This window comes from Podarcis tiliguerta (genome assembly GCF_965153285.1).
Source record: "Podarcis tiliguerta genome assembly, chromosome: 17".
Lineage (NCBI taxonomy): Eukaryota > Metazoa > Chordata > Lepidosauria > Squamata > Lacertidae > Podarcis > Podarcis tiliguerta.
This window is the reverse complement of record NC_139550.1, coordinates 5,461,618-5,486,434: the sequence shown is the minus strand read 5'-3', so window position 1 is coordinate 5,486,434 and position 24,817 is coordinate 5,461,618. Positions and strand designations below refer to the sequence as shown.

The following is a 24,817-nucleotide window of genomic DNA, read 5'->3' as shown; positions in this document are numbered from 1 at the left end:
ACAATATTGCCTGCACTATGCAATGGGCATCCTCAGAATCCCCTACAGTTGGGGCATGGCTACTTTTCACATGGTAAGGGTAGCATGCCGTCAAGCTCTGAGTCACAGCCTGAAATCAAGGAGGGATAGTTTGAGTTGTGGCTGCTTTGTCCTACCAATTTCCCATTGGGGGTTAAGTGCAGCTAATTTTAGGTGGATCAAGACCAAATGCCATTAGCACATCTCTGCCAGATCAATGTCCTGTTTCCAACAGTGGCCAAAAACAAGCAGGATATGAACACTATAGCCCTTTTGTGTTGTTGTTCACCAAAGACTGGTATTTAGACATGTTAGGAATAAAGCAGTAAGCTGTCTGAACCACTTGCAGCAAAGGACAGGAAGGCAACCTGTACTTCCCGATTCCTTCTCTGTTAGTAACTACTACTTGTTGGTAAAGTAGATCACATCCTTCCTGCATTTTCTTTGAGTTAAGTCTGTCTAGGAATGAGTCAGCATGTGGGTGCATTAACTTCTTAGTTCCATCTTGGCCCTTCCATTGAACTATGGGAAAGGCTGTAGCTCACTGGTAGAACATCTGCTTTGCATGCAAAGGGATCCTGGTTCAATCCAGGTAAGGGCTGGGAGAGACTCCTGCCTGAAATTCTGGTGAGCTGCTTCCAGTCAGAATAAACAGTACTGAGATACATGGCTGAATGGTCTGGCTCAGTATAAGGCATCTGCCTATACAAAACAAAACTATCTAGGCAGCAACCAATTTAAAGGTAAAGGGACTCCTGACCATTAGGTCCAGTCATGGCTGACTCTGGGGCTGTGGCGCTCATCTCACTTTATTGGCTGAGGGAGCCGGCGTACAGCTTCCGGGTCATGCGGCCAGCATGACTAAGCCGCTTCTGGAGAACCAGAGCAGCGCACGGAAACGCCGTTTACCTTTCCGAAGGAGCGGTACCTATTTATCTACTTGCACTTTGATGTGCTTTCAAGCTGCTAGGTGGGCAGGAGCAGGGACTGAGCAACAGGAGCTCACCCCGTCGCGGGGATTCGAAGTGTCAACCTTCTTATCGAAAAGTCCTGGGCTCTGTGGTTTAACCTACAGCGCCACCCGCATCCCATGCAACCAATTTAGGCGCATCCAATTGATGTGTGATCACCAATGTCCTTTTGGACCCAGAAGAAGGCGGTATGGGGGCGTAATGAGGCGGGGCAAACATACACATTCTGATGATGCGTGTGGGAGCCAGGAATGGAACACCCACATGAAATGGTCACCACCTGTACTTAGAATGGCTTTGTTTGCCATGAGTGATAAACCTTAAGTTTCCTTTATCCAGTAGTCTGACCAGACTATTTCTTTCTGCACACTGCTGCAATATCTTTACCAAACTCTGAGAGATATATCACCTCTGATACAGAAGGTAATATACAGACATCATGGCTTGTAGCGGTTGATAGTCTTATCTTCCATGAATTTGTCTATTCCTTCTTTAAGGCTATCCAGTTTGGTAGCCATCAACACATCTTGTGGAATCCTTGTTACTATAGATTAAACTTCCTATAGGGGATTTCTTATAAAGTCCCTTCCCTGAAGAACATCACAGATGCCACAAAGCTTTCATATTCCCTTCAGTCAACCACAATGTTGTTACTATTTGTTTATACACAACCGACTTGCCAAAATGGCTTCCATGTTTTTTCACTGCAGACCTCTCACATAGTCAACTACAAGTCACTGCATATGATATGATGAGAAATCAAGGTTGTGCATCTGTGCCTGTGAGTTCAGCACTAGTATGGACACTCAGTGGGACGCGGGTGGCGCTGTGGGTTAAACCACAGAGCCTAGGACTTGCCAATCAGAAGGTCGGCGGTTCAAATCCCTGTGACGGGGTGAGCTCCTGTTGCTCGGTCCCTGCTCCTTCCAACCTAGCACTTTGAAAGCACATCAAAGTGCAAGTAGATAAATAGCGGGAAGGTAAACGGCGTTTCCGTGCGCTGCTCTGGCTTGCCAGAAGCAGCTTAGTCATGCTGGCCACATGACCCGGAAGCTGTACACCGGCTCCCTCGGCCAGTAAAGCGAGATGAGCTCTGCAACCCTAGAGTCGGTCACGACTGGACCTAATGGTCAGGGGTCCCTTTACCTTTACCTATGGACACTCAGTAGAATCAAGTAGTAAAGCTTTTCATGGATGCAAACAAACAAGAGACATCTACAAAGGACAGCAAAGTCCCTGAACACAGAAAAATAGTATGGCAGTGGGAGGGCTAGTTTGAACCTCCCTGACACACTAGTTTTCTACATGTAGGGGATTGCTTCTTCTGGCGTTTTGTTTGCAGGGACACATATGGTTTTCTCTCTTCAGTGTGAAGTGCTATAGACCAAGATAAAGCTTTAGCACATTGTTTTGCTGAATGTATATAAACTGCTGAGTTGGGAACTACTGTCACCCTTTTTCATTTCTCCACCACACATTTCCATTATAGGGCATGGCGGGATGTGACCTTGAGCTATTTAGCTCACTCAATCATTCTAGAGCACGTCCGCTAGATTTTTCAAGACTACTAATTGCCCCTTTAACATCTGCTTAGGTCATAGTCTGTAAGGTTTAAAGCAAATGATAAACCTGGAAGTATTCTTCTCTGGCACGCCAGGAGAGGGGGAAATGGCACTGTTTCATATCAGGATTAGCCACCTGGACCTCCTCACCGAGGGAGCGAATCAGACCCCTTTTAATTTTTTTTTATCTGACACTAAGCAGGTGGGTCAAGAAGCTTTATTCTATTGCACCTAAGGCAGAAGAACTGTGGGCATTTGGCAAATCTGTACTGAATAGGAGTGAGCATGAATGAATGCAAATTTATTTATTTTATTAGGCCATTTATATCCCATCCTTCTAGTGCAAATAAAACAGTGCAGATTGAAACATATAAAATTACCATTTCTTAACAACAATCTAAAACACAATCACGAAAAAAAGACACAGGGTCAGCAGTCTAAAAAACCATAAAGACATCCTCTGCCTGCCAGAATAGGAAGGTCTCCAGTAACCAGTGTAAAATAGTGAGGGAAGGGGGTGAACTCCATTTCCTGGAGCAAGGAATTCCATAACCTGATGCAACCACTGAGAAGAGGAAACAGACTGAAATTAAGAGAAGTGTTCTATAACCTTTCTATGTTAACATGCCTGTTGTCTTTGTCCATGGAGTTTTCTTGGCAGCAGAGCGCAAAATATAGAGGAGAGCACAAAATATAGAGGAGAGCACAAAATATGCTTTGAAGCTCAACATCAAAAAAACGAAGATCATGGCCACTGGTCCCATCACCTCTTGGCAAATAGAAGGGGAATAAATGGAGGCAGTGAGAGATTTCACTTTCTTGGGCTCCGTGATCACTGCAGATGGTGACAGCAGCCACGAAATTAAAAGACGCCTGCTTCTTGGGAGGAAAGCAATGACAAACCTAGACAGCATCTTAAAAAGCAGAGACATCACCTTGCCAACAAAGGTCCGTATAGTTAAAGCTATGGTTTTCCCAGTAGTGATGTATGGAAGTGAGAGCTGGACCATAAAGAAGGCTGATCGCTGAAGAATTGATGCTTTTGAATTCTGGTGCTGGAGGAGACTCTTGAGAGGCCCATGGACTGCAAGAAGATCAAACCTCTGCATTCTTAAGGAAATCAGCCCTGAGCGCTTACTGGAAGGACAGATCCTGAAGCTGAGGCTCCAATACTTTGGTCACCTCATGAGAAGAGAAGACTCCCTGGAAAAGACCCTGATGCTGGGAAAGATGGAGGGCACAAGGAGAAGGGGACGACAGAGGACGAGATGGTTGGACAGTGTTCTTGAAGCTACGAACATGAGTTTGACCAAACTGCAGGAGGCAGTGGAAGACAGGAGTGCCTGGCGTGCTCTGGTCCAGGGGGTCACGAAGAGTCGAACACGACTAAACAACAACAACATGTTAATAAATCCAAAATTGTCCAGAGAGGCAACTCACTTTCATTTCTGTGTAGTCTCTCCCTTCCTAGTTTTAATACTTTTGTAAACCAATAAATCTTTAATAAAAATATATTTTAAAAAAGAAAAAAAATTGTGTCTCCTTCCCATCCCTGCCCACCATCCCCAGGATAGAACATTCTCCTACTGCATACATGAACAGAAACTGGAACCCTTTCAGGAAGTTCTGTAAGACATGCCTATATGTGCTTTGCAGCTTAAGACACAAAAATGTGGAGAATTTAGCGGCATTTAAGCTTAACACTGCCTTGCTGACATTTGATATTTTTACCCATCATGGGCAGGCTGTAAATGACGAATTTTGTACCCATGTTTGAAAACTGCCAACCAGAGATCTGGAGGGAAAGGTGTGCCTAATGTTCTGCCAAACTCTCCAAGAGTTTAGTGCAAAGGTTTTTATGGTTCAGGGGAACATCAAAAGCTGCCTTCTCACAACCATGGTCCATGTAGCTCAATAGTGTCTGCAAGGTCTGGTGGCAGCAGGGTTTCAGACAGGGTACCCCCACCATTCATGGAGATGCTGGCAGCTGAGCCTAGGACCTTCTGTATGTGTTAGGGAATGTGTTAGTGGCTAGTCTAAGATTTCTAAGGGTGTGGCTCCTCATAAAGCAGTAGTTGATCCCAATGGCTGATATTTTGTATTCCACAACAAGTATATAGGAAGGTTCTGTCTAATACAGGTAGATGTTGAGGCACATGGATTGCGCTTCTCCAGTGATATGTCCTTTTTGGTTTGAAGTTGTCCGTACCAATTTTGCCTTTGACCAAATCCTTGATATTTGCAGATGGTCATGTACTTGTTCGTGTAGTATGGGGATTAACAGCAGGACAAGATATGCAGATTTTGCAAGCCTTTAATGGTTCCACTTTGAACCTGGAAAGATAAATATACACCATCTATGATGCAGCGGTCTGAGGACCTTACTACCCTGGCTACGTTTGAATGTATTTCATTTAGACATTAATTTCATGTTTTATTTGGACATCTGGAGGGCTTATATTATTTTTTATGTTTAACCTGAGATGGATCTACAGGTGGTTAATGCATCTTTAGTGCAAGCTGATGGTTGCTGCTGCTGCTGCTGCTGCTGCTGCTGCTGCTGCTATTCAGATATTCTTTTTCCTTCATTATATTTCATTTTTAATAATCTTATTTTTCTTTGCTTTCTTCAATTTGCAAATAAAAATTAATTTAAAATAATTATGAAAATAATAATAAATATCAGTTTGGGAAACACTGGGCCATTGGAATCAGAAAGTTCACCGATGCAGTATCTGAATTAGGAGGATGGTGGTTTTTTTTTTTAAAAAAAAAAGAAGTAGAAAGAGCAGGAATCCACTGGAAACTGCGTCACTCCTTTTGCCACAAAAACCCTTCACATGAAACATTGGGAGAATTTTATGCAACAGTAAGTTTGACTTATCACATAACTTAGAACACATAACACCAATAACATTCCATAGTAAGGCCATTTTGGCACATAATTTGCCCTTCATGACCCTGCCTGTAATCATTGATAACACTTTCCCCGTTGCCTTAAAACCAGTAGTCTGTGGAGAGGAAAACTGTGCCCCCTAAAGCAAATACTGACAAATCTTGACACAAATAAGAAGAAAGCTTCCTCTTTATCGTGTAATTTCTTAACTCGAGCTGACTTTTCTCCCCTTTTTCTGCTTGGCTGAGAATAACATTTCAGCCCAAAGGTCCCCCCTTTCAGTGTTTCCTCCTCTCTGTCATTATTACCAAATTCCAAGAATATTCTGAGGTTTCTCAGATCAAAATTGGGTAGCTCTGTTGGCCTATTATAGCAATATGTAGAGAGGTCAGTAAAATATTAACTTCAGTAAAACCAATTAATGTTCACACTGTCAAATGTGAGATTTCAGGTTACACCGCCTTAGGTTGGATGTTCAATATTTTTTAAAAACTGGAGAATTACTATTACTGTTAGTACTCTTACTATTACTACTATCATTATTATTTATGTACCACTTAATTGACAAAGTGTTTTCCAAGTTAAAAATAATAATCAAGAAATATATAGGCACACGTAATTAAAATGCACAGTCCATAAAAGCATGAAAGTATGCACACATGCAATTAAAGTGCGCAATAAAATAAGCCCACTAAAATAGTTAAAAAAGTAATTGAAACAGGAGATTTAGGTCAGGAGATCAGAGGAGTGCTTTTTGAGCATTACAGCCTTTGGAATCCCAACTAGAGTTGGGATTCCGAGTTCTTCACCCCGCAGTGAGGGGCTGGACACACACACAAAGACAATGGGGCCAGTGCAACAGGGCTTTCCCCACACTCCCCACCCCACCCCACCCCTCAGTTTGCTCTAGGGGAGTCCCAACAAAGCGTGTTCTCCCTAACAGAGAGCACGTGTTGCGGTTGGGGAAAACAAGCCACCCCATTTTTTGCTGGACAGACTTGGTTTAACCCAAGCCATTAAATGGTTAATGGTCACTGGGGATTTTTGGTTGTTGCCATTTTTGGAGGAGGAGCCAGAGTTTTTATATACAGGTCGCCCAACACTGGGCGTCCTCTTGGCTGTTTTGCACCGGATCACCCGCCCACCCTCCCTTTAATTAGGGGGGTTTTTTTGTTCACTTGACCTTGCTATTACCTGTCATGGAGTCGTCTGCCTTAGAGCAGGGGCTCGGTAGGAATTTTGCCATCTGGCTGATTGGCTGGTGCCATTTGGTTTTTGCCTACCGGGTAGCAAATCGTCACAACTTGTAAGGTTGGCGGTTAGGCATTGGTTAAATTGGTGGTGGAGGGGTAAGTGCCTACCCCTCCAATGGTGGTGCGGAATGGGAATTCCGTTAAAGGAATCCAGGGGCTTGCCATTCTTTTCGTCCTGTCCCTGGCAGCGGATGTTGGGCCGTGCAAGCCCCACAGGAACATGAGGGTGAGGAGTGAGGGACTGTGGCCCAGCTTCATTTCCTCACCCAATACTTGTTTCCCACGCTGGTTTCCGTTGGAGTACGGAAGTCAGTTCTGTCCCTGGGCAAGGACAGATAGTCATAACCAATGCCTACGCAACCACTCACATTTTTTGTATTTTGAATAAAGTTGTGGCCAAAATCATGCCAAAAACCTAAACAAAAATTGACGTGTGATGTTTGAATTTTTTGGGGTGGGTGGCTTTGGGACTCAACACGCAACAGCATATCGCTTCATCAGGCACGCAGAAATTCTTGAACTGACAGAGCGACCTGCTTAGCACTATGCTAAATTCCTCTCCTTATATCAAGGAACAAATCGCTTGTTGCCAACAGTATTCCTAGCTTTCCCATTGTAATTTAATACATCTGATGAGAGAGATACCCTTGGTCTCCATTGAGCCCCAAACAAAATGCTGATAAATCCTAGCCTAGCAATTTCACACTGGAGGCAGTTAGTAGGGAGAAAAGTTTTGTTACACATGATCATCCTAGCTTGTGGATACCACTGAAGTGTCACCCTACTACTACTATTACATATCATTTAAATCATAAATATACAATTCAAAAATAAGAAACGCCATTACCAATAGACCTTACCTGATGCAACAGACTTTGATTACTAATACCTTGCAAGCAACCTTATTTTTTTTTAAAAAAATACCTCTCTATAATCCCAATGGGATTTTCTTCTAGCGTAGACATGTATAGGATTGAAATATAGACTGGCAAAAACTGGCCTTGAGGTTTTGCAAAGGTGTGCTGTTGTTTCTGCAGGTAGTGGCTCTGCTTTTAGTCTAGTGTTGCCTTTCCATAGATCTGCCTGCTCTTCCCTGCCCAATTTACACATGGCAGAAATGACTGGCAGAATCAGAGACCAGGGAGAAGAGACGGTGGAAGAAGATTGGAAGAAATTCAAAGATTATCTACAGAAATATTGTAAGATTAATGAATGCTAGAATGACATCAGATTGAAAGAAAAAGGTTATTAGTAAAAAGGTGTAAAATTAAAAGATTCAATATTTTAAGATACCAAGGAGATCAAGATATATTAAGATATCAAAATTAAGATAAAGATCAGTTTATCTTTAAGACAGAGGGAAGGGATTTGCTGATCAAATATATGAATTGGAATACAGTGAGGGGAGGTGTGGGGAAGTCTGGGAAATAAGTAAACGCAAGAAATATTATGAAGATGGAAATTTTTTTTCCTCTTTTTTGCTGTTTTTTGTTGTTTTGTATTTCTTTATTTCTGTAATTTTGTATTTTTCTGTTATTTCTTGTTTCTTTTTTATGTAAAAACCTTAATAAAATATTTTTTTAAAAATTTACACATTTTTAAAGAAGTACATGTTACAAAAATACAGTACATCTACAATATCCTTTTCTTTTAAGGAAATTGTAAAAGGTTAGACTGAAACTTCCTAGCACTTGGGCAAGCTGAGAGCATGAAACAGCATTTTAAAATTGTAAAATGATCTAAATCAGAACCAAGCTATTTTTTTCCCTGCGATATATATATATATATATATATATAGTACAGCATGTTCCCTTGCCCTTGATCCTCTAATGGAGGCTGAGTGATTAATTATTTTGGCTTTTTATGGCATCCGTGTTAACTTGCTGCTGCACATTCATACTTGCAATTATATAAGTGAGAGTTAAAATAAGAGAGACTTGAATTATTGAAATATTTATAATCAGAGATGTTCAGAGCAGAGGGAGAACCAAAGTAGGCAGCAAAAGTTAATGATTCAAAGATAAAATACTGTGTTTCAATAATCTAAAGGGAGTGTGGCAAATATGAGGATATTAAAAATTAAGTGTTCACTGATGAGATGAAAAGGCATGGACCAGACCCTTTGGTGATCTAAATCAGTTTCATTCATTACCTCCGCACTGTTAAAAATATGTTTGTCCCCTTCTTTGAGTTGCTAATAAACCCGCACCCGAAAATTGCAGGTTCTGCACTTAATGAAAGTCTTGCAAGCTTTGCAGTTATGAACATGGCAAGAATTCTGATGCACCTTTTCTATTGTTCCTGGTTGTTTCCCCTTTTTTGCATTTATATAACCTGTCCTGGACAGTAAACATAATCACACTGATCCAGTAAGGGAGATCTGAGTGTGCAGATAATGAGCATATACTTCTGCATTGGGTGCAATACCTATCAGGCTACCCTTTAGGCTTGATGGATGAACCTGCTTATATGTGGGGGTACACCTTATCTAGGGTCACACTTGTGGCTGGAGCTGGACTGAGGTCCATGGGTACAATGTAGCATGCACAACTACTATATTTCCTACATATGTTTCAAGCTCCTGTGAAACGAATGGAGCGATATATTGCCATTTGGCACAGTGAAGGTGGGTCTGCCCTGCAAAACCAATCATTTCTGATATATGGGCAAGGGGCCCTCTGAATTAGGGCAAATGTGGTTAGTATTCTATTTCCATCTCAAGCAATCTCCCGTTATTTTGGGGTATCCTGTACTTTTAAAATAGTTAAGATCAGAAGCATACCCTCCAACATTTCTTCTGTGTCCAGAGCAGCTGTTTACCAGCTCCACCTGGTACACAGGCTGAGACCCTACCTGCTCGTGGACTGTCTCACCAGAGTGGTGCATGCTCTGGTTATCTCTTGCTTGGACTACTGCAATGCACTCTACGTGGGGCTACCTTTGAAGGTGAACCGGAAACTACAACTAATCCAGAATGCAGCAGCTAGACTGGTGACTGGGAGCCGAGACCACATAACACCGGTCTTGAAAGACCTACATTGGCGCCCAGTACGTTTCCAAGCACAATTCAAAGTGTTGGTGCTGACCTTTAAAGCCCTAAATGGCCTCGGTTCAGTATACCTGAAGGAACGTCTCCACCTCCATCGTTCTGCTCGGACACTGAGGTCCAGCGCCGAGGGCCTTCTGGCGGTTCCCTCGCTGCGAGAAGCCAAGTTACGGGGAACCAGGCAGAGGGTCTTCTCGGTAGTGGCGCCCACCCTGTGGAACGCCCTCCCACCAGATGTCTAGGAGAAAAATAATTACCAAACTTTTAGAAGACATCTGAAGGCAGCCCTGTTTAGGGAAGCTTTTAATGTTTAATAGGTTATTGTATTTTAGTATTTTGTTGGAAGCTGCCCAGAGTGGCTGGGGAAACCCAGCCAGATGGGCAGGGTATAAATGATGATGATGATGATTAGGGACGTTCTAAGGGAAAGTGGGACATTCCGGGATCAAATCAGAATCTGGGACAGCTTGTGTATATCTGGGACTGTCGCTGGAAAACAAACACTTGGAGAATCTGCAGAAGCACATAAAAAGAGCCTGCTTGATCAGGCCAAGGGTCCACCTAGTCCAGCGTTCTGTTCTCACAATGGCCAACCAGATGCCTGTGAGAAACCCACAAGCAGGACTTGAGCACAACAGCGCTCTCCTCTCCTGCATTTTGCATGTGTCTTTTAAAAGAAGAACATTGTGTACCCAGGCAGTCTTAGGGCCAATCACCATGTCTCTGCCTAAGCTACCTCACAGGGCTGTTGTGAAGCAGGGAAATGTTCCCACTCTTTGGAAGATTTGTGGGACACCCATGTCATCATTAAGCAATGAAAATGAAGGGCGTGGGGCCTAAAAATGTTGGCCTGTCAGAGGTCAATGGCTAAATGGCTGAGGTGAAATTTGAACCGGGGCCCTCACAGTTTAGATTCCAGTTACTACGTTTGTCAACTTCCATGTATTGATTTCCATGTTTAGTGCAAGATATTTCTGAGGAGGAAATCCATACATGGAGATTATCCCTTGGTTGTTCATTATTTTAATTAACCAGATTACCTGTCACATTTCTATTCTGTCCTTCCTTCAGAGTGCTCAGGATGGCTTATGTGCGTGTGCGTGTCAAAAAAATCATTTTTCATCCTCACAGCAAACCTCTGAGGTGGATTAGGCTAAATCCTAGAATCAGAGTTGGAAGGGACCCCAACGGCCATCTACTGCAACCCACTGCACTGCAGGAATCACAACTGAAGCATCCAAGATAGATGGCCACCCAACCTCTGCATAAAAACTTCTAAGGAAGGAGCGTGCGCAATCTCCTGGGGGAGTCTATGTGACTGTCAAACAGCTCCTACTGTCATTCTTCCTGATGCTTAGTCAGAATCTCCTTTCTTGTAACTTGAAGCCAAGTCCTATCCTCCAGAGCAGGAGAAAACAAGCTTGCTCCATCTTCCATGTTGACAGCACTTAAGATATATGAAGACTGGTATCATATCTCTTCTCAGTCTCCTCTTTTCCAGGCTAAACATACCCAGCTAGGGGCAATCTAGATTTAGGTTAAATACATGGCAGTTGCCCAAATCGGCTACGTCATATCTTGCTCCTTCCATTTCCCCCTCCATAATGTCTAATAGACCTTTCCTCACAGCATGCGGCATATCTCCACACCTGCTCTGCATCATAGCCTGCTAACGACAGGCAACTGAGTGGGAGAACATGGGGTATCATGATTTCACCACATGAAGTAAGTTCCATTGGGTGGTACAGAGGAGGAATAAGACACGTGGCTTCTTTTTTCAGTGGACACTGCACATTTACCACAATGGTTTGGCCCAAAAAGAATGGTCCAATATCAAATAGTGAGCTTTATGGATAAGCAAGGATTTGAACGCAGCTGTCCTTGTTCAATACTAGATACTTTCAAACTTGCTAGGTAAGTCCACTATTTTTCTTCATACCCACCCACGTTATTCCCCTCAGTTCTAATTACACCACTTTCTGTGTGAAAATTTAATGGCGCTCAAAGAGTGTCAGGATTGTCCATGTTTTGCTGTCTTTCTAGGTTCTTTCCCCCAAAAAACTGAAGGTAGGCAAGAAAGAACAATAAAATCATATTTGGGTCCCCTTGACCCAATAAGCCCCCCTCCGTTGTTGTGAAAGAGTTCTATTTTCACCGACTAGTTTATGCAATTGGTTATAAAGCAAATTAAAGACCACCGAAACTTAAGCTCTGTAGTTTCATAAAAATGCTCTGTTCTTGTCAGATCTCTACCAGCAACGTCATAGCTCACTGAGCAATTGCCAGCTTCCCACTACATCTCCTGAGAGCTGTCACACTCCTCATCCATCATAATTGAGGCAGTCCACCTGCTATGGGGTGGGTGGGGGGGTCAACCTTTCAATTGTAATGATTGCTGAGATGCGATAGATACCTCTTGTCATCCCCTTCATTTTTATGTTAGTCTTGGATTTGGAAAGGTCAAAATGGAGGCTTCTGTTCTGATACTTCTGGTGGGTCGGCATTTCCTGATGGCATCACAGGGTTGAGTCTATCTACTATCATCCTCTCCTTGTACACATTTCTTTCCGCAGGGGATCAAATGCAAAGTAACTGAATTATTTTAGAAGATTAGGAGAGGATTTCCATGTTCAGCACTTGCTTGTTGTTGTTGTTTAGTCGTGTCCAACTCTTTGTGACCCCCTGGACCAGAGCACACCAGGCACTTCTGTCTTCCACTGCCTCCCGCAGTTTGGTCAAACTCATGCTGGTAGCTTCGAGAATACTATCCAACTATCTTGCTCTGTCGTCCTCTTCTCCTTGTGCCCTCCATCTTTCCCAACATCAGGGTCTTTTCCAGGGAGTCTTCTCTTCTCATGAGGTGGCCAAAGTATTGGAGTCTCAGCTTCAGGATCTGTCCTTCCAGTGAGCACTCAGGGCTGATTTCCTTAAGAATGGATAGGTTTGATCTTCTTGCAGTCCAGCACTTGCTTACTCAAAAGTAAAACCCATTATGTTCGACTGGGCTCACTCCTCAGTTCAATGTGTCTAGGATGGCATTGCACATGCCAGTTGGTGTATAAGGTTCTAGACCGTCTATTCATGGATGGTTCTTTTTGTCTAAGATGTAAAATGACATCTCCATTGGTAGAGTTATTCTTCTCAGCATAGTGAGTGGTTTGAATTCTGTCATGGACTTAAGATCTCTGAAAATGCTTTCCCCATTTGAGTAACTTTGCAATTGCTTTGTTGAAGTCAAGAGCAGGTTTTTTTTTCCAAAAGAAAAAGAAACACACACACACACACCTGTATACATACATAAATTCAAATGGTAACTGTTGACATAAGTCCTGATCCTTTTCCATAGCTTGACCTTGATGCAAATGTGACACAAGGAAGCCAGAAACTGCATATATATTATAAAGGCTAGTGCCTAGCAACCCAAATTTTGATTTTACTTAGAAGTATCTGAATACTCCACTAACCTTAGACCTTAACAGCCAGTAATTTAATTTGATGCAACAAACTTGCCTTCATCTTTTGGGAATAGTCTAAGGACACTGGGATTTCTTGTTGACAGAAGTTATCCATTGCACAAACACAATACTATTCTGCTCACAGGGACATTTTTACAGGAGGGCAACCCAGGGCAGGTGCCCAGGGTGGCAAATTTGAGTGGTAGCAGTAGGAGCAGCACTGCATCCCACCCCCCTCCACCTCCACCACCACCTTCCAGAGCTTGCTTGTCTCATTCATAGTTCCTGACAGGAACTACATCAGCTGCTACCCAAAGGATTCTGGAAAGGGAAGGAGAGCAGCCGCCACCTCCAACCAGCCATTCTGTTTGTACAAGATGCTTAGAGACAGAGACAGGGCAGGAGGATGGCTTCCCCATCTCCTTCCCCTCCCTCTTCCAAACTAGATTTAGTCCAAGTGAGGTGGTTTGTTATTGCCACCACCACTTGACTTGCTACTCCTTGTTTTCCCAGCAAGCTTGGGGAAATAATTCAACTCTGCTGGTTCACAAGGGGAGGCTTAACAGAGGCGGCTTCCTGGTTGCACACTAGCGTGATGAATCTTCCTCAACAGCAACTTGGTCCAGCCAAGCTCTTCTTGGTGGAGAGGAGGATGCTGAGAAGGCAGTAGCCTTGAGGGACGGGGGGGGGGGGGCACCTGTACTGCCTAATTGATATTATACATTGCTGACTGGGAAGAGAAAGCGACTTAGGTACGGGCTATCTGAAGGACTGCACAATATGAAGCTGCCCAGGCTCTTCGGCTGGCAGGTGAAGACTATTTTATCCCAACAGGCTTTTGGGAACTGACTGCTTTTAAAGGAAGGGGTCTTAGTGTACTGTACTGTAGTTCTCCCCCCCCCCCATCTGCATTTAAATAGATGTGGGGGTTTTATTTGCATTGTTTTAATTCTATAGATACTTTTTAACCGTAACCTTCCATGTGTTTTAAACTGTGCCTGTTTTATTGGTATTTGTTTTAATTTTTGTGAGCTGCCTTGAGGCAGAATAATGATAATTATTTTTATTAATAATAATAACTGGGCACTGCTGAGCAAAGGACACAAGACTTCCCCAACCCCAGCATGGCATGCATGGCACATTCTGCATGGCAGGGGCTCTCTGAAAATGATCTCACACAGAGCCTCCTTTCCTTATTGCCTGAATGAGAGTTAGTTCTTCAGCCAAGGCTAAATAGTTTATCCTTGCAGAAGGGGCAGCACATGCCTTCTGCTTGGTGGCAGCATTGCCATCAATATATCACAGCCTGTTCATAAAGTGGGAAGCCTCTGTGTGGACGAAGCTCCACATGCGCATCACAGCCTCTGAATTATATAACTATTTGCTCGTTCATCTGCTCACTGGCTTGACCTATATGCTAACAATGGATAACCAAAAAGCAGCATTAGCTTGGCAAACTGTCCGGGGGATGGTTTTTGTATATTGGAAAGGTCTGACTCTGACTTCTTTCTCCCCCTCCCCACCGTTTCCCCCCCCCCTTTCCCTTTTTGCCTTTTGTCTGTAATTTATGGTAGATGCTTCCTTGAGGGTCTGCTTCCTTCCTCGTGGTCTGTAAATGTTATGACATTCTGATCTTCAGGGCCTTTGCATCTTATTAGATTTATCTTTGCATATTTTAAGCCTAACTGCGGTGAAATTTATGATAATGGTGAATTTTACAAACTGCATGGAACAGGAAATATGTAAGTCACAATTTGCACACTTCTTGCTAATGCTGCAGTATTTGCAGGCTGATACATATAGTGCTTTTCAAGCAGTGTTTGAAACCACATTTAAATCCAGGAATAAACCTGCTCAAACCCTGAGTTTTGAGGTTAAATCTCTGAGGCCCGATTCTTCCTCAGAGAAAAGCGCAACACCCACATATGGAGCAATATGTGCACTGGCAGGCAGGCAGGCAACATATACTATCCCAGCCCAGGACATTGGAATATGCCATCTATAGCATCCATTGAGTCCCTCCCTCTCCTAGTGTGAACATTACTCAAGCGCTGATGCCTACTGTCTCACTTATAATTAATCCAGAGGTGGCTGTGCCTGTCATTGGCTCTTGCTTCATCGACTGTTGGTCTCTCTGCTTTCCACCCTCCCATTCCCAGGGGGCTTCAGCTACCCCTGTATCTCACGTACTCCTTGGAAATACTTCCCATGCATTTAAAAGTGCAGTAGCAGCATCCTCTCCTGCAGCACCTACACTGTTAAAAGGTAGCGTCTCCACTCCCATCGTCCAGCCCAGACACCGAGATCCAGGCCCAGGGGTATTCTGGTGGTTCTCTCATTGCAAGAGGAACCTTTATGGTAGTCATGCCCCCGCTGTGGAACGCCCTCCCAGCAGATGTCAAACAGATAAACAGCTATGTGGTTTTTAAAAGACACCTGAAGGCAGCCCCGTTCAGGGAAGTTTTTAGTGTTTGATGTATTGTGTTTTTGCTGTTTTTTGTTGGGAGCAGCCCAGAGTAGCTGGGGCAACCTAGTCAGATGAGCATCATATTATTAATTATTATTATTGTAACCTCATATTATTTATTATTATTATTATTATTATTATTATTATTACCTTTATACAAGAGAGTGAAGCTTTTCCTGCATGCAATCCGTTATTCTCACAGTAATGGAAACCCAGCTAAATCTATGTTCAAAAAGGGATGAGGGTGTTGTGTGTTATCACATAGAACCAAAGAATTGTAGAGTTTGAAGGGATCCTGAGTATCTTCTAGTCCAACCCCCTTCAATGCAGAAATATGCAGCTGTCCCATATGGGGCTCGAACCCTGTGCAACCCTGGTGTTATCAGCACCATGCTCTAACCAATTGAGCTATCCCATGGCTGGTAAAAAGAACCAGGAAATGTGCTCTTAAGAACCCCTTGTTGCTCCGTCATAGACAACTTTGCTCATGATTTAGGACGTGAGACGGGAGACTGGGGAGAGATTTCATAGTGAGGGTAAAAGATTCTCCGTAAGGTTCAGAGACCCCTGTTGGATATCTTCAAGACTGAATAAAAACAGTTTGACAGCATTTATTGTGGTTACTTCTTAATTCTCCTTAACTTAATTCTCCTTAACTTAACTTAACTTAACTTAATTCTCCTTAACTATGAACTCAGATCATAGGGACGCGGGTGGCGCTGTGGGTTAAACCACAGAGCCTAGGACTTGCCGATCAGAAGGTCGGCGGTTCGAATCCCCGTAATGGGGTGAGCTCCCGTTGCTCGGTCCCTGCTCCTGCCAACCCAGCAGTTCGAAAGCACGTCAAAGTGCAAGTAGATAAATAGGTACTGCTCCAGCGGGAAGGTAAACGGCGTTTCCGTGTGCTGCTCTGGTTCTCCAGAAGCGGCTTAGTCATGCTGGCCACATGACCTGGAAGCTGTACGCCGGCTCCCTCGGCCAATAAAGCGAGATGAGCGCTGCAACCCTAGAGTTGGGCACGACTGGACCTAGTGGTCAGGGGTCCATTTACCTTTATGAACTCAAGTCAGTTGCCCTCTTTAAAGCAAACACGTTTGTGCCTTTGGCACGCATATACCTAATGCAGCCTTCCTTAACCTGGAGACCTCCAGATGTTTCAGTCTAAAACTCCAATCATCCCTGTTGAGCGGCTGGTGAGAGTTGGAGTCTAAAACATCGGCTAGGCACCAAGTTGTGGAAGACAGAAATAGCATATGTCTATTTCATGATTTATAACAATAACCATCAAGTAGCCAGGAATATAAGTGCTCCTGGAGATAACCATAAATTATCTGAATCATGGGCTGCTGGTGGGAGATGAGATGGCCTCCTAACTTCCCTAGAGGGGACTCCTTTCGGTCTGGATCTGGCTGTAGGTGGTTTGTGTAATACCCTACTGATCATTTCTATACAGAACAAAGTGCAGTGATCCCGACCCAGGCTACTGTGACCACAACTAAGGCAATATAACACAGTACAGCAATTTGATTGTGAACTGTGAGTTGGCAACACTGCAAGGCAAATTGCAGCCGAACCTACCCATTTACACTAATGATGGGAATATTCATATAGACTTAATATTTTTTTGCAAATAGGAACAAGTAAACAAAAAGCACAGGTAATCCATTGCAAAAGAGTCTTTTCTTTATTTTGACATCTTACCATTTAACTTTAATTAGGTCCAAGTAAACGGTTTACAGTGATTAATTCGTTGTGTGCAAGATGCCTCGCCATATAACTATGTCACTTCCAGTTCTCGGAAAGCTATTTGCCAGGTGAAGCTATTCTGCAAAGTGATCTTGTAAAATCTTTTTGTGTCGTGAACCATTATCATGCATGGCTACTTGCCAATCAGGTTGGTTTGGTTAGGCAGACAGCATGTTGCAGTGTGTTTCCTCAGTGCAAGCAAAGCACACCACAGAGCAAACTCTCCAAGCAAGAGGTAGCACACTGTACAAATCTTCAAACATACCTTTGTATAAATTGAATCATTGGTAAACCCAATGCCTGTCTGAGAATCAGCTGTGTATATATAAAAGTTTATCACATTAGATGGCTGTTATTTCTTGGGTGGAGAAATTTACATGCTAAATGCAGCCACACATTTAACACCATATCTACTTTAGCCCAAATTCCCCACTGGGGGTGCAGTTCAAGATTCCCTTTGCTGGCTTCAGCTTACTACCCTACTAATCTGCCTTTGAAGCTGAGATGCTCTAGAGTCCTTAGCCTAACAACACCCCTTGCCAACTCAGGGTTACCAAAGTACTGAACAGATGCGCCAAACAGAGAGGGGAAAGTCCCCCCCCCCAATTATTCAATGAATGGGCGGGGCCTCCTAAAAGTTCTGCAGCAGCTGGGATAGATTATGTATGTTTGTATGCATGTATGTACTGGGACGCGGGTGGCGCTGTGGGTTAAACCACAGAGCCTAGGACTTGCCGATCAGAAGGTTGGCGGTTCGAATCCCCATGACGGGGTGAGCTCCCGTTGTTCAGTCCCAGCTCCTGCCAACCTAGCAGTTCGAAAGCACGTCAAAGTGCAAGTAGATAAATAGGTACTGCTCCAGCAGGAAGGTAAACAGCGTTTCCGTGCGCTGCTCTGGTTCACCAGAAGCGGCTTAGTCATGCTGGCCACATGACCCAGAAGCTGTACGCCGGCTCCCTCGACCAATAAAGCGAGATGAGCGCCGCAACCCCAGAATTGGCCATGACTGGACCTAATGGTCAGAGGTCCCTTTACCTTTACCTTGTATGTATGTATGTATGTATGTATGTATGTATGAACGACCATTGCCTGATGCTAAAGTTTAAAGCAGCAAACATGCGACCAGTAAAGCAGTGAAACAATTAGCAAGATCCGGTGGGATTTCAAACTCACAGTAGGTAGCTATGGGATTGAATACAGTGCTTGTGACCTATGCTTAGTCCCTTTTCCCTTCAAAATTCTTGTCAACTCCTACTATTTGGCCTCTTCGGCCAAATGTGAACCTTTGGTACTGATTGGTTAGGACCCACAAATGGATGCCACCCCTCCTGGGAGGGGAGTTTTTGTAAAAAAAAATGTATTAAGGAGATGACTGTTCCTCATTCTTGTCCTCCCGACTCGTCTCCAGATGCAGGGCCACCCCTTCTGAGCAGTTAAGACACCGGAAATGTTAGGCCCTGCCTCTCTTTGAAGTGTTTTCCCTCCAGCTAGTCATTAAAAGAACTTGTAACTAAGAACTGGATTCTTGAGCTTGCATGTACAACTTTTTGAAGACATCTGAAGGCAGCCTTGTATGGGGAATTTTTTTTTTAATGTTTAATGTTTTATTATGCTGGGAGTGGCTGGGACAATTCAGTCAGAAGGATTAAAATAAATAAATAAAGACGTCCCTATTTTCATGGGAGAAATGCAGAAGGTATGTAGGTTATATATCTATTTACCTTCCTGAATTTCTCTGATCTCAATGATCTGCTAGTTTCCAAACTGTTCTCACAGGCCTAGAATACACAGCAATCTGTCCCTATAACCTGTGAACATCTGTTCTGTTAGAAACTGCCTCTGCTTTTTTTTTTTTTTTTTTGCTGCTTTTTTGTTGTTTCTCTTGCTGAAAACTGCTTTCCTGTTTTCAGGTGAACTACAGACCCCTTAAAATCCTGCAGATGATAGAAAAGATCACCCCATGCCAGACTGCTCCTGTCTGATAACCTTTTGTTTCTTCCTCCTTAATCAAATCTTACCTTGCTCTACACTGCCATCTACTGGGTGAAGTAATTAGCACCAATGTTACAGGTACTTCCGCCTTGCAGTAATAATAAGCAGCCATACTGCAAACACCTGCAAGCCCACCTTATTTCACAGGTATTTAAAAAGGCATAAGGAAAGTGGGCAGCTTTAAGAATTCCACCAGCCAACTCTCCAGTAGTCATGGCTAAACATCAGGAAATAGCAAAGGCCTGCCTCAGCAAAAGATAAGCACTTTTTAAGTCCCATTGATTTCAATCAGAGAGTTAACTATGTGCTCAGGCTCTCGCACTGAAATCAATGGGATTTAAAACTGCCAAACTTTGCCTGGATTGTGCCCTATATTTTCACCATGCTCTGTGAAGAATTCCTGTGTGTGTGTGCAGCTGTAAATGAAAACATGGCAAGCAATAGTAAATGGACATTTCATTTGAAAAGAGGACAGATAAAAAAGAAATTGTGTGGACAGAAAAGAATCAGGTTGGTGCAAGGGACAGCTAACCTTGCCTGCTAATAGCAAACCCAGGTGATGGGCGCTAACAGGATTGAAGCCCAAATGGGACCACAATGAGAATTAAGATGGAGAAATATGCTGTTTGCAAAGAAGTAATTAAAGGTGGGCCAACTTCAGTGAGGATTAAGCATGCTCAGTAGCCAGAGAATGTTTTGCGTTAGCCAGGGGAAATGGAAACAGGAGAAATAAAATGCCCTGCTCATAGCTTATAGGCTAATATGCACACATTAGCGACTTTAAATGCAGTGAGGTCACTTCCTCCACCCACCTCATTTCAAGTTGCCTTTTTCTTTTGCTGTTCACACCAGAAAGGAAACAAGGATTAATTTAGGGCTGCCTAAATTAATTAATTTTAGGGCTGGAATTTCAAATTCGTAATTGACGTCCAGGCGGCACTTTGTCCCAGATTTTAGGTACCGCATTTTTCGCTCTAAAAGACACACTAGACCACAAGACGCACCTCGTTTTTGGAGGAGGAAAACAAGAAAAAAAATATTCTGAATCTCAGAAGCCAGAACAGCAAGAGGGATTGCTGCGCAGTGAAAGCAGCAATCCCTCTTGCTGTTCTGGCTTCTGGGATAGCTGCACAGCCTGCATAAGACGCACACACATTTTCCCTTACGTTTTAGGAGGCGAAAAGTGAGTCTTATAGAGTCTTATAGTCAACAATTTTGGGATTTTCCTTAAAAAGGCTCAACAATTTTAGTGGTTTCCTATATATAAAAAAAGCTCTATCCATGGATAGATGGCCATCCAGCCTCCAGTGAATGTGAGTCCACAAGCTCCCGAGGGAGTCCATTCCACTGTCTGACCGCAAGAGAATTGTAGAGTTGGAAGTAACCACAAGGATCATCTAGTCTTTTTGCTCAATTTGGGGCTCAAACCCATGAGCCTGAGATTAAGAGTCTTGTGGTCTACTGACTGAGCAAGCTCTAAGTTTGTAGCCTCTCTTGCCCCTTGGTATAGAATTAAAGACTGAACTGGGCCTCTGAGTAAGTATGTACAGTACAAAAAGAAGGGCTTTTTCAACATCCGTGTCCATCCCGGAATGGAGGGAGGTTTAAAGAGCTCTTTGATCTCTTAACTCTCAGTAGAGTGAGTCAGTGGGCTGAGATACTATTGTTGGTTCTTCAACCCTGGGCTCAGTTTGAAATATTGCTCCTGATATGTGTGTGTGTGTGTTCACACATACACACATTGCTTGCTGCACGGGGGGAGGGGGGCATGTATTCAGTGCCTTCAATACACAGATTGGAAGAACAACACCCTTCCACTTCTCCCCAACTTCCCACTTTTTCACAACATGAAAGAAAATGCTTGTGAGTTTCTCTGAAGCCCCTAGGATGGGCAGACAACCGCAGGTACAGTATATTTTTCTGCTAGTGGAGAAGACACATGAAAAGACATTTCTCTCCAGAAATCCCCTGTAGGTTTCCTCCCACAAATGCCCTGCACACCTTTGGAGTTTCCTCCGTGGCTCTGCTCAGTTGAAGTATATGAAAGCTAGCAAAGAATACATCGGAGAAGGAGGCATCGCCAATAATTGCCTTGTTTACTTATTTTCCAGGCGGCTGCCAGCTATACTTAAGGCTGCAACTGCACTGTAGGATAACTTAGGTTGCAAATGGGGTTGCTTGCCGTTCACTCTTCTCTAAAATCAGCTTTGTGGGTTCCCCCCACTTTAAATACTGAATGTATAGCTTTAAAAAAGAAAAAAGGCAAAGCCTACTAATGTCAGCTGCACTGATGGAAGGAACAGAGGAATGAGGAGGCAGGTGAATATAATATCAGCCTGCTCCAGGTGAATTATCCCTCCCCAACAGAATCATCTACCCAAAGAACAAGACAGAGAGACAAGCAAGACCTCAGACCCTGCTGCACCTAGATTATCTCCTCCTCCACCCCACCAAGGGTCATTTTACTTACTTATTTACTTACTCAAGCTATTTGCATACTACTCAATCACTGGAATTTCTAAGTGCTGTACATAAAAAAAAAGCAAAAAGCTTGCCGCATATCAAATAGAATGAATCCCCAAAACTCACAATGGTGAAAATCAATTAAAATTAATAATGAAAGCAAACAATTCCTTAAAATGCCTGCTGGGTTAGGAAAATCTTTGTCTAGCACCTGAAGTTCAACAGATTAAGGCCACAACCTTATCTGGTTACTTTAAAATAGTACCGCATGTCTCCTTAAATGAGTGTACATTTTATTAACTTGTTGGGGTCACTTTAAAGCCAACAGCTTATAGCCAACTATTAATGTTATATGTTAAGGAAGTAGTTAACTACCCTGTTAAAAGACCAGCCAAATTGCCCTTTTATCCTCTCTAGCCAGTTAAGCCTCACCAACATGATAACTGCAGATTCGGCTGGAAGTCTCTTTTCTAACCCTTTATTGACCTATTGAAGTCCAAGTTTATCTTCCTGCACCGACCAGGAAATTTTCCTTCAGGTATTCCTTCCAATCCCCAAAAACCAACATCCCAAGCTGCCTCCCAATTCGCTCCTCAGCTTGTCTCCCCTTGTCTCTTCAGTCCAAGTCAAGTGTTTTGGCTATTCCCCAAGACTTTGGACACCAAACTGCCCTACCTTGCTTCTCATGTCTTCCTCCTCCTTCTTCTTCACCTGTCCTGGTCCTCTGCTGCCTCCTCCTTCTGGCTGATTCCATGACACCAACAGCTGCTCTTCTGGCCAGCACCTGGCTATATATACACTTCCTATGGCCCTTCTGCAGTAGCCCCAGCCAATCACACTGCCTAACTGAAAATTCTAACCCTGCATCCACCAATCAAAATATGCAGGCTTTCAATCCCTCTTTTGCATACTGAGAATTCTAATTCCAACCTTCCTCACAGGTGTCAGTTGACGCCTCAAGCAACAGTTAAACAAACTTTCACTGGACCAGAGTGAAAACTTCCCGCGTCAGATACATTACAGTACAAATGTCAGAACACATGAAACAATACCTGTTAAAACCTAATTCACTTACACAAGATTTCTTCAACCAGGCCTTTTTGGCTGATTAATATTCCACAGCCTTTTAAATAGGTTTGTGAGAGGGAGGGGGTTATTGTTTTGTTGTTTCTATTTTAACTGTTTATTTGTGCTTTTATCTTGTATTTTTATCTTGTGAACTGCCCTGAGATCTTTCGCTGAAGGGTGCTATACAAATAAATAATAGTAATAAAATAATTAATAATAATAATTCCACCAAATCAAGAAAAATATGCCTAAGAAAAGAAGGTATATAGTAGTTTCTTGTTTTTCCAAAAAATACTGAATGCTTGTCCAACTGAGTTTGTAATTATCCATTGGTATCTCTTACTTAGGGCTGGTGTTTGTGAGTGGGCAGTAGCTGTGAGGAATCTATAGCCCAGCCTAATACTCCCAAATACATTAGCTACAATCCAACAGAGTATTAAGCATGCAGAAAGCCATTGAAACCAAAAGACCATTATACTGATAGCTGTCAGTGGCATTTATCTTCAAAAAATAGTGCTACATACTTACCACAAACAAAATGAAGCAAAAATACACTTCTGGTCTTCTGTGTCTCACATTTCCAAGCAACTCTTTTTTCAGTGACTTCAGGGTAACCCTTCCCTTTTGTTATCCTCACAACAACCCTGTGAGGTGGGCTGGGACTGAGAGATAGTAATTGGGTGAGAATTTGAATCTTGATGTCAACAGTCTAGTGCTGTAACCCCCCATTTTGACTGCTGCAGTACTGCTTGGAAAAGTCACTGCAGTCTCAACCAAAAGACCAAGTCTGAAAAATTCAAGTCCATATTTTACGAGCTGATATGTAAATTACATCAGTGACTTTCTTTAATAAGGGAATTTGCCAGCTTAAGCCCTGTTTATATCTAGTTTTTCATGGTTGTCTGTGTTGTATTTCACTATTTCACATAATGAATTCAAATTGTCTTTGTTCCCATGTTGGAATAAATGCTTGTAAGCTGCTACTATAACATTATAATCTTTCTCTTTGAATCTGTTTCCTAGTTTCATGTACTCAACAGTCAGTACTGACCACTCCCCACATTAAATGGGGGGCGCCCTTGCGTGGTTGCGCACAGCCCCCTGGACCCTATGCGGCACCATTAGCACAGGCTTGGCTTCGCCTTCCCTAGGTGGGATACCTGGAGGTCTCCGCCTACCTCAGTCAGTTGCCCAGTCCCGCCTGGGGAGGCGTTGCCAAGGTGATCAAAACAGGTAGGGGGAGGGAATACCTGCCCACACAATAGGGGGAGGATCTTACCTGGGAATCGTCAGTTGGCTCCAGAGCTTCTCCCACCCTCCCCACTCTCAGTTAAGACTTCTTTTGCAGGTTAACCTTTTCTCCACAGGTATGCGGGCACTGCTACATCAAGGTCGCTGTTGAAGGGCCGGAAAGGAATTCTCCTGCATTGGCAGGTTTGCCTTTCCCGGAGCAAAACGTCACAACTTAGGGGGTATCAGGCCTTGGGTGGAATCCTTTAGGCTATCTTCCCTGAAGATGGGAATCCTTTAGGTTTGCCTTTCCTGCAGCAAAACATCACAACTTTGGGGGTATCAGGCCGTGGGAGAAATCCTTTAGGCTATCTTCCCGGTGACCCACGCCCCGCTCCTCTTTGTGGCGGCAATACCAGGGTTCCCCGTTAAAGGAGTTGTTTGAGGGGAGGCTTTGGCCGTACGCCTAGAGGTTGTCATTGCTCTCCCCTGCGACGGCGGCATAACTGGGGCAGGCGCTCTCTGCTTGAACATATCTTTTCCAGAGCCAGCCCATTCCCCCCACACACTGGATAACCCTGATGTTCCCCAGATCCCCGGGGGGGGGGGTGACTGGGAGGGATAAACACCCAAAGCCTGAGCTAAGGTCT

At 43.5% G+C, this 24,817-nt stretch overlaps 1 long non-coding RNA gene across 2 annotated transcripts in view; it reads right to left on the bottom strand.

Moving 5' to 3' along the window:
* LOC310667911 overlaps window positions 1–22,633 on the bottom strand; it is a 101,759-nt gene extending 79,126 nt beyond the window's left edge. Inside the window, exon 1 of one of the 2 annotated variants that reach the window (XR_014506402.1) lies at window positions 22,537–22,633. This is a non-coding gene — a long non-coding RNA (uncharacterized lncRNA). The remainder of the gene's footprint in view (window positions 1–22,536) is intronic. The other variant, XR_014506403.1, reaches the window with a different exon arrangement.
* Between the last annotated feature and the right edge of the window lie 2,184 nt (window positions 22,634–24,817).